This window comes from Saimiri boliviensis, chromosome 9 (assembly GCF_048565385.1).
Source record: "Saimiri boliviensis isolate mSaiBol1 chromosome 9, mSaiBol1.pri, whole genome shotgun sequence".
In the NCBI taxonomy this organism is placed as follows: domain Eukaryota; kingdom Metazoa; phylum Chordata; class Mammalia; order Primates; family Cebidae; genus Saimiri; species Saimiri boliviensis.
This window is the reverse complement of record NC_133457.1, coordinates 97,525,536-97,533,863: the sequence shown is the minus strand read 5'-3', so window position 1 is coordinate 97,533,863 and position 8,328 is coordinate 97,525,536. Positions and strand designations below refer to the sequence as shown.

General features: G+C 54.3%; 1 pseudogene; it reads right to left on the bottom strand.

Moving 5' to 3' along the window:
• Positions 1–710: 710 nt before the first annotated feature.
• On the bottom strand, positions 711–811 carry LOC120368010 (U6atac minor spliceosomal RNA; annotated as a pseudogene).
• Between the last annotated feature and the right edge of the window lie 7,517 nt (positions 812–8,328).

Here is an 8,328-nt window from a genome sequence, read left to right as displayed (position 1 = left end):
CTTCCCAGGCGTCAGAGAGCAGCAAGTGGCGGGTGCCAGACCAGACCTGGGGTGAGCACAGAGAGCTCTGAGGAAGTTCCCAGAACATACTCTGTTCTCTCTGGGTCTGTGCCTTTGCTCTTGCTCTCCCTGCTTCCTGGACCTCCCATAGCTCCCTGATGAACTCCTATTCATCCTTTAAAACCCTGCCAAGATTTTTCACTTTCCCTGTAAAGCTTCCCCTGCCCTGCAGACAGGGATCCTGGACCACACTTGGAGAAACGCTGTCCTGGCGCCCAGGACATGAAGGTTGGAGGCAGGAAGGAAACGAGGAGCCGAGTAGGACTCAACGTTGTGAAAAAGCTGTTTGTTTAATCCACGATACTAGGGGAGCTGGGGAGGGGCTGAGTGGCTCCTTGGAACCAGGGAAAAAAGGGCAGAGAGAGAGAGACAGAGAGAGAGAGAGAGAGAGAGAGAGAAAGAGAGAGAGAGAGAGAGCGCCAACCTGTGGCCCGTGCTGGGGACAGGAGATTGGAGATATTCTAGCCCCTTGGCTGCTCTGTCCCCTCCCTCCACAGGGGTGAGGCATCAACACCTGTAACCCAGTCCCAGGCTCTCCAGCTCGCACCCCGGCTTTGCCTGCCAGCCCGCCATGGAAGCTCCTGCCCTGTGTACTGTCCTGCTTGGAGGGAGCGGAGATGCTGACCCAGCGATCTGAGCCGTTGCTTGGTTTAGCATGTGGGTTTCTTAACCGTATGCGTGTCGTCAGGCCTGAGGGCCTCTTCCATCCTTGTCGAGGGGAGTGCTAACCTTCTCTCCTTTCCTACAACACAGCCTGTGGCTTTCTTGTTGCCAAAGACAAATGTGGCATCCAGATGACAGGTCTCCTGTGCCATGGAGCAGTGTGAGCTCTTCCGAGGCCCTTGCAATAATGAGTCAGCCTCTGCCTCCCTGACCAGCCTGTGAGCTCTGGGAGGGAGGGCTGGGTCTGCCTGCTCCCTGCTGTGTCCCTGACATCCAGCATAATGCTTGGCACACAGCAGGTGCTTAATAAATGGCCGCATGAATAAATGCAGAGCCCGCGGAAGCCCTGAAAGTATTGGGAAGCTGAGCCTGCTAAGCTGAGCGGGTTAGTGTTAGGGGGCCTGGGGGTGGAGGGGAAAGTCCCACTGGCTCGGCAGCCGGATGGACCCTGGTTGGAGGCCGCTGCCACCACTTGCTCTGTGATCTTTGACAAATGACTTTCTGTTTCTGAGCCTCCATTTTCTCATCTGTAAAATGAGGAATAATTATAGTACTTAAGTAGCAGACTTTTGGGGAAGATTAAACGAGACAGTCTATTCGTGACATACTCAAGCGTTCAGCACGTGGTAGCTTCCATCACGATTATGATAGCTGTTATCACTAAGATTGGAGTCAGAAGGAGGCATCGTGCAGCCAAAGCCAGAGACAGGTGACACCCCCGCAGCCAGGTGCCCCTGCAGCCCCACCCCATATTTTTCTTGCGAACACCTTGACCCTGTCTGTCCTCCAATCTCTCTACACACTGCTCTGTGCTCTTCAGGTCAGAGGAAGCAGGACCCACGAGGATGAGAGCATCCCCGTTTCCCTCCTGTGGAAAAGCCTCTCCTCCCCAGATCCAGGCGCCGCACGCACCCCACCATCTGGCACCTCCTCTCCTGGCCTTTGCTGATGCTCGTTCCCCTTTGTGGAATGTCTTTCTCTTTTCCTTTGCCCACCCACCCTCTACTTGGCTTTGCAACCAACAGGTCGCGCAGGACTCGGCTGGCCCCATCCCTTCGTCACCACTCGTTGGTCCTCTGAGCAAGGGAGCTGGGTACCTTTCTTCACCTGGCTCTGATCCTCAGTGGATCCCGACTCACCCAGGGCCCTTCTGGGGGAGGCAAGCCTCCCCTGGGCTCCTGACCTGACCCCAACAGGTATCTCTAGCTCGGAACCTTCCTGGAAACGTAGGCTTTCAGCCCTTCCCTGCTTTTACCTGGGCACGTTGGAGTCCTCGGCCCGCTCCTCTCCTCTCCCAGGCAGTGGGTCTGGAAGTCCAACCTTATATCCTGCACACCCCAGCACAGGCTTTGTCTTTGGGCAGAGGCCTCAGACCAGGCCGAGGTCTCCAAGGTAAATATTTGTGGCTTCAGGTGAACCACAGCCCCGCCTGGAGGCAACCTTGGGACTCCAGCTTCCTGAGGCTTGGAGAAAGGAAGGTCCAGGCTGAGAAAAGCACAGTGCATATGGCAGAGTAAATGTGAGTGGCTGCTGCTGTTAATATTATTAGTGCTCATAACAGGATGAGCCTTTGCAGAGGGGTTACAGCAATTGTTCAGTCCAGATAATCAACTTGGGAAAAGGAGGGAGTAGCCTTGCTCCTAAATGTGTCCGGGATACACATCTCCATCAATTAATTCACCCAAGAGAATAGATTTGAATCCTTTTTTTGCCACTGCTTTGCTGTGTGCCCTTGGGCAAGGTACTTCACCTCTCTGGGCCCCACTGACCTCATCTATAGTATGGGGATAATAGTAGCTCCTCCTCAGAGGTTGCTAAAAGCATGAGCTGAAGTGCACGCCTATACAGTGCTTAGCACGAGCTTTCTTTTCACTCATTCATTCATTCATTCATTCATTCCACAGCAATTAGAACCCACTCTACCTTGTCTGCATCTTTAGGAGTCTCCGTGAGCACTTGTGGACTGAAAGAATAAGGAGGCATGACCATGAACCCAAAGGACAAATGTCCAAGCCCAGCAGGACCCTGTCATCCACCACCTGGGCCCCAGCCTTGGCTCATGCAGCCTGCACAGTCACCCAGAGGTGTCAGCAGCATTGATGTTACAGAGGGCACCTGAGGCTCAGAGAGGTGAGTGACTGGCTCAAGGTCACAGGACCAGGGCTTTCAGCTTTGGGACCTGAGCCTGATCATCCAGTCCAGAACGCACCCTCTTAATGGCCACACCGTCCTTCCCCAGAGACTTCAACTTAGCATTAGAGGCGGTGGTGACACGGACATGGCCCCTTGATGTCCTCTGGGCATTATCCTTGCTACCCAGTTTTGGTCTAGAAGCATGGAACTGTGGTTTAGAGCTGGGATGGCCATTGTTGAATCCTGTCTCCATCTGCAGGGGACAAGGCGGGGGCAGCAGTCTCCTGAGGTCACGAAGTATGTAGCCAGGCCCTGGCTGCCTCATCGTCCTGCTTTTTGTCAAGAAGAACAAGGCGAAGAGCATTTGCTGTCCTGCCATGTTTGTCAACACACCAGCGCCCTGAGTACCTGAAGGTGACATGTTTTGGGAGCCAGGAGAATTCCCAGGAGGATCCTGCCAATCCCTTGGGCACACCTCCAGAGAGGCAAATCCCCTGCTTGGCTTCCCAGCTGGCCATGCCCGTTGCCCATGGACAATGCCCCTCTGTGGGGTGCTGGGGCCCAGTGCCAGGGCCTGGGCCAGCATCAGCTCCTGCTTCCTGCCATGTGCTGGAACAGCAAGGCCCGCTCCGCCTCTGCAGGCCCACGGCCCAGACCCCGCACCTGCCCTCAGTACCGCGTGGCCCTCCTCAGCCTGCTGGGGCCTCTTGGCCTTGGCTTCACTCTCCTCAGCGCCCAGGCCTTTGCTTGTGCCATGTCCTCTTTCTGGAGTACCCCCTCCACCCCCCTGAAAACCCAGCCGTGCCCTGTCTGGGAAGAAGTGCAGGGGGCGGAGGAAGCCAGCGGAGGCTGATGGACACGACTGTGATCCCTGCTTCTGTGCTGACGGTTGTCAGCCTCGGGAAACTGCTTCTTTTTTGCGAGACTGTGGGACTATTTTCAGGGTCTTGTAAGGTCGTGAGAAATGCTTGGAACATCAGATAATTTGGAGAGTGATAAATGCTACTGTTGTTGAGATATTAAGACCATTGACCTTCAAGGCCCAATTCTGGCCAGCAATACCCAGTGGTGCGTGGTGGCTCACGCCTGTAATCCCAGCACTTTGGGAGGCCGGCAGCGGTGGCTCACCTGATGTCAGGAGTTTGGGATCAGACTCGTCAACATGGTGAAACCCCACCTCTACTAAAAATACAAAAATATTACCTGGGCATGATGGCACACACCTGTAGTCCCAGCTACTGGGGAGGCTGAGGCAGGAGAAACGCTTGAACCCAGGAGGCAGAGGTTGCAGTGAGCTGAGATGGCGCCACTTCACTCCCACCCGGGCAAGAGTGAGACTCCATCTCACACACACACAAACGAAGGTGACGTCCGCATAAAGCCGCCTGACCGCTACTCCACCTGGCCAGATGGCCTCCTCCCGGTGTGTTTGGCTGCTGGCCACCTTTCAGCCCGCACATCCCTCCACTTTCCCCCTCCCTCCTCGCGTTCTCACCCCAGGGCCTTCTCCCAGGAGCACTCTCCTTCCAGCTCTTGTTCTGGTTTCTTCTCATTCACCAAGTCTTAGCTTCAGCGTTGCCCCCTGGGGGGACAGGGGACCACCCTGTCTAAGGTAGGGCTCTTTTGGCTGCATGCTGAGGGCGTCCTCACTAGCAGTTGCTGGAACTGGGTCTGAAGACTCGAGTGTTGTTCTAGGCACCATGATTTCTCAGGTGCTGTATACCGAGGAGAGGGACTGGACCACAGCTCGAGCGGGTGGCCGAAAACCAGCTGCACAGCTCCTGGGTTTCCCCTGCAGGGGATCCTGACCCAGCGTAAGGCAGTAAAAGGGCCAAGAGGGAACAGAAGATCTGCGGAGATGTTTCCTGGGAGACAGCTATGGGCCCTCCTCCTTGTCACTGCCTTTGGGCTGATTTTGGAGGAGTCAGTTCTTTTCTCTGAGCCTCAGTCTCCCCAGCTATAGAATAAGGATGTTGGGCTCCACGATGCTGTGGCCAGGCTGGCTCTGATGACCTTTGTTTACAGCCGAGGGAGCTCAGTACTTATGCAGTGAGGACTGGGCTGTTGCTGAGGTCAGGTATGTTGTTAGGAAGCTCATCCCCATTGAGCCAGGGTCAGCGGAGGTTCTGCCCAGGGAACTGCCTCCCGGGAAGGAGGGCAGGGGGTGTCGGGGCCTCAGTGCAGGCCTAGCAGGGGGGACCTTTTCAGAAACCTCCTGGGGCCTTGAGGGTTGTGTCCCCGGGAGTTGGGACATGCAATGGACTGGGCTGTGTCTCCTGATGAGTTGAAGTCATGTAGGGCAAAGTGACTTCTGTGAGTGGAAAATTACTGCTCTCTGCTCCCTTTGGGCAGGGTCAAAACTTGTGTGTGGGTGTACTTTCCCAGGGCCGGGTGTGGACCCTGCAAGATGGAGGTTGGTCTAAGGCTGGTTAAAGTCCTTCCTAGTATTACTGCGGAGAGGATGCCGGAGAACCAGGGGCTGGGAGTGGCTGGAGTAGCCTGCCAGGCAGTTAGCCACAGAAGGGGCTCACCCTGGTGCGGGGGGTGCAGTTCGAGAAGCCCCGCAGGGGCTTCAAGAACACCTCCTTGAAGGTGGCAACAAGACTTGGCTCTCGACATTTTTTGGGCTCCCCAGAGAGTTGGGAGTTATCTGGCAACAGTATCAGTCAAAGGAAAACTCTCCTGCTCCTTTTCTCTTCTGGATGGAAACACACACACACACACACACACACACAGACACACACACACACACACACACACAGACACACACAGATAAAGGGTTTGCGGGTGGGGGGCAGGGAAGGAGCCAGAGGTGCAGGGCAAGGACACACACCTCCTCTCCCCTTTCCGAAAAGCTCACCCACAGAAGCCTTGATTAGGGGTGGGGAGACAATTTGATGTTAGATCGAAGCTGATGCTCAGACACAGCAAGATGGCAGAGTGGAAGAGATCATCTCCATTCTACAGATCACCAGACTGAGGCCAAAAGAGGAGAAAATCGAGGTTTTATTCTCCCGTTTTCCAGATGAAATAGGGTCTTGTAGAAGGGAATTCACTTGCCTGAGGTCCGTAAAACAGAGGGCCAGGATCGGGACCCATTTCTGTCTGAATTGAGCGCCCATGCTCTGCTCACTGACTTGGTCTGCCCTACCATCTCCAGCTGGAACGAGGGCCAAGCTCTCCTGGGAAGACTGCAGTCATGCAGAAAACCAGAGGGGGTTTCTGATGACATGGACAGATGGAAACCAGGAGGCCTTGTCAACTATCACTGGCTCAAAAGAAACAAGGAAAGCAAGAATTGAAGCCACTCCTAAAGAAGCTCACGTCCTCAACTGTTGGCACCAAAGATACTCCACCAGCCTGGTGGAAACATTTCACTCTTGCGCCAATTTCGGCTGCCTGGTGACGGCCTTTGAAGCTGTCAAGGGTCTGGGCTCAGCAGAAGCGAGTGTGGTGGTTGATGAACAATGTCTGCCATGAGCAGAGGCAGGTGCTACATCCGTGCTGCATCCCGCCAGCATCCTTGTGAGAGATTATGGATTTTCTTGCAAAATATTAAAGATAATGGAGCCTGGGAGAAAAATCCCTAGATGACACGGAGTTTGCCACTGCCTTTGGGCTGATTTTGGAGAAGTCAGTTCTTTTCTCTGGGCCTCGGTCTCCCCAGCTGTAGAATAAGGATGTTGGGCTCCACAATGCTGTGGCCAGGCTGGTTCTGATGACTTTTGCTTACAGCTGAGGGAGCTCAGTACTTATGCAGTGAGGACTGAGCTGTTTCTGAGGTCAGGTATGTTGTTAGGAAGCTCATCCCCATTGAGCCAGGGTCAGTGGAGGTTCTGCCAAGGGAACTGGCCAGTGGTTTGGGCACAGAGAACTGTGAGGATTACCTGGAATCTGCATACAGAGAATGCAGCGTTACCTGGAATAGCCCTAAGTGGGACCTGCAATAATGTCCAGCAAATGGGATTTATTCAATAAACTGCGGGCCACCAGGCAGCCATCACAAAGCAAGGTCGACAAACCAACCAACGGAAGCACGTGAAAAGGGAAACTGCTTCTTCTATTTTTTTAACAAAAATTGTGTGTTTTTTTTTTAACCTAGAAAAAAATACTGGAAGGAAACGCATCAACAATGCAAGTTTCTTGGGGTGTGATCACAGGTGACTTTCGCCACCTTCTTGGTGTTTTTCAGAGTTAAAAAACAAGTTTACATTAAATACATGTATTGGATATGTAAACAACCCCACTAAATGGCTTGAAAATGAGTCAATAAAGTTTGGGCGGAGGACAAGGGAGTGGAGGAAACCTCATTCCTCTCCCAGCACCTGAGCCACAGCCCCCACCAACCCAGGAGTCTAAGGAGTTACTTCGATGCCATGCCACGGCTGATAGCAGCGACAAAAGCCCAGTCACGACGGTGCCGGAACCACCAGGAAAGAATTAAATAAATCATTACTGGACCCTCACAACTTAATCCCTCTTTTGTGGGACAGGAACAGATTAAATTCAGTGCAAGCAAACCCTGGCTAAGTCAGAAGCTGTCCTAGCTCTGGGTGGGGGGAGGCCAAGACCCAATCTCTGGCCCTGTGGGGGTCACAGTCCAGTTGATGGAGGTGCACCGAGTGATCCACAGAGGTGGACGCAGGCAGCAGCTGAGTGCCGGGACTTTCATCCACATGGGCAGCATGCGCATAGACTCACGCGCATAGACTCACGCCAGGCAGGGCGATGTGTGCTCTCACTACCGTGAGCCTGGGCCAAGTGTGCAAAGTACCAGGATAGAGGTGGCACATGAATTGTTACTAGGGCCAGACCAGCGATACAAATGCCAGCGTGCAGGCAGGCTGGGCTTAGTAAGGTCGGCACGGGTCAAGTATGTCAAACAGCAGAACAGTGGCAAACACAGGTGGCGGGGTCAGCACTGAGAGAGAGCAAGGCTGGCACCTGCCTTGTGTGTGACAATCGCTGGCAGCTCGGTGGGGCCCAGAAGGGGATACCCTGCCTGACTGGGGAGGGGAATAATAATTTCTTTATTTCTTTCCTGGTGTTCTGGGACTGGCATGACTGGGCTTTTGTTGCTGCCATCAGCAATGGCATCACAATGCTTCCCTGGGAATAATTCAGAGAAGGCTTCCTGGAAGAGGTGACATTTGACCTGGGCTAAAGGGATAGGGATGTGTTAAGAGGGGAGGACATTCCAGAGCGAGGGCCTTGCAGGGCAAAGGAAGGAGGGCGGGTTTTGGAAAGAGTGAGTCTGGGAGCTTGCCTGCGTTGAGTGAAGGGGAAGGGAGAGGGATGGGTGGCAGGGAAGGTGGGCTGGGGATGTTCTTATCAGGAACCCGAACCGGGGGCTGGAGGTGAGATGGGGTGGGGGATGGGAATGGAGCACAAGCAGGGCTGGGGGCCTAAGGCCCTCAGTACCTCCCAGAACTCCGTGGGCTGCATGAAGCCTGCCCCCAGGCAGGGGACAGT